This window comes from Gavialis gangeticus, unplaced genomic scaffold (genome assembly GCF_001723915.1).
Source record: "Gavialis gangeticus isolate Ggan-Ray unplaced genomic scaffold, GavGan_comp1, whole genome shotgun sequence".
NCBI lineage: Eukaryota > Metazoa > Chordata > Crocodylia > Gavialidae > Gavialis > Gavialis gangeticus.
The window spans coordinates 56,778,977-56,780,922 of NW_017729024.1; the positions used below are offsets into that span (position 1 = coordinate 56,778,977).

The 1,946-nt window shown below is 40.7% G+C and overlaps 1 long non-coding RNA gene across 1 annotated transcript in view; it reads right to left on the bottom strand.

Moving 5' to 3' along the window:
• Positions 1–10: 10 nt before the first annotated feature.
• The window catches only part of LOC109298208, a 9,115-nt gene continuing 7,179 nt past the window's right edge, over positions 11–1,946 (bottom strand). The window contains exon 3 of the long non-coding RNA XR_002097530.1: positions 11–527. This is a non-coding gene — a long non-coding RNA (uncharacterized LOC109298208). The remainder of the gene's footprint in view (positions 528–1,946) is intronic.

Sequence of the window (1,946 nt, forward strand, 5' to 3'; positions counted from 1 at the left end):
ACTCAGTCCAGATAAGAGTGAGTACACTGGACAAAATCTACCAAATGTGCAAGTGGGGTCGCTATGCTTACTTGGGTTTTTTGAATGTATTTTCTAGAGGCTGACAATTTAACTGGGTTGAAAAGAAGATGGGACAAATTCATGGAGGGTATGTCCATTGGTGGATATTAAACATAATGATTATGGATGCAACCTCCAAATGGTAACATCCTAAGCCTCTAAATGTGAAAGCTGTCAGGTAAGAGGGGTTGGGGACAGGTCAGTCAAGGTAGGCCCTGCTTTTATTTTGTACCACGGGGAGAGACTCAGTACTGGGCTAGATGCTTGTGATCCAAGCCAGTGTGACGTCTCATACATTCTGATCAGATTCACTGTATATTCAAGAGAACGGTGTCTATAGTCAGTCAGACAGCTCTTCTGTATAACACAGCCTGTATACTGGAGAAGTCCCTGGAGGTTTAGGTTGGTTGGTTGTATATAGAATCCTCTTCCAGAGGTTCTGATGGAGTAGCAGAGCTGGTTTAGTGCTATTATAATAAAGAAATGAAAGCTGACAGTTTAGTGTTGTCAATCCATTTCAGGAGCTGGAGCTTTACAAAAAACAAACAAACATCCCCTCTCCCCCAGCCCAAAACCCCCAATATTGCAAGAATCTCAGTAAAATATTGGTGGTTGCCAACACCCATTTCTTAATTAGGAACAGGGGATTGTAGAGATTTTAGCCCTCTGTCAGACAGATAAAACAGACAAAGTCATATTTCCAATCCTTGAGACCACCATCTTCACCAAGAGAAGACTGTGCAGGTCAAAGTCTTGATTTAAAAAATTAAAGTATATGCAAACTCCATTCCAACTTTTCGATGAATGGGTGTTATCCACATAGAGCAGTGCAATGCTGACCCATATAGCTGTTTCTGCTGATGTTAGCAATTGTATTGTATTGCATATCCTGCCTGTTAAAAATTGATTAATGCTCATCAGTTATCTGTTTTTCACACACGCGCACACAGCCCAGACAGCATTCACACATCCAGGCTTTGCCCTACAGCTACTGTAGCATAGGTCATTTTCTGATGATGCCTGTCTTCAAAGATGCCAAGTTCCTTACATTTAATAGGATACACAACTAGGTATATTTCCAGAGGGCCCAAGTGACCGTATTTCTAGACAGCCTAAGCTGTTATACTGAACTTCGGCAGTTTTGCAAGCAAAACTTTTCATTTTATGTTTCTTCATGGCCAAATTAAGCTGATTAAAATTTAAACTTTCAGGGAATCTGGTCAAGACTAATAATATTTGGCTTTGCTTTTAATACTAATTATTATAAATTCTGTATATTGCAATTTTGGGATGATTTCTCTGGCATCCCTGATTTTGCAAATAGCCACTTGCAGTGTGGGAGTCTTGTATCACTGCCTTGCAGGTGGTGTGTCTGTGTCTACATGCATACGTATTGGAAGCTACATTGAACCTCCAGCAAGCTCCACCCATAAGTGTTTCAGAATTTTTGATCAAGCTATTTCTAGGAGCCAAAGGCCCCTGGCAGTAGTTACTGCTGCGTTCTCTACATAGGGAAGTTAATTCACATTAAAAGTAGAGTATGATTTAAACGCATTAGCAGTCCATTCCTGCTCAGCAGATTATATGGATTGAGGCAGGACTTAAGCCCACTCATGTTTTGCTGAATGGGGATGGACATAAGAAGAGATGGGGCTGAGAACTGGCATTGGCAAAATGGGTGTCATGCTTCTGTAACCCCCAGAAGCCTCTAGGTAGATTTGATCCTGCCTCAGAAAAAAGATTGGATGAAATGGTTCACTGAGATCCCTTCCATTTTTGTGAGTCAGTGGAAAACATAGAAAAAGAGGTGTTTTGTGGTGCTGATTCTTAGTGACATGCTAGTAATCAGATGCAGATTTTTCTCTTGAAATACTTGTGTACAATAA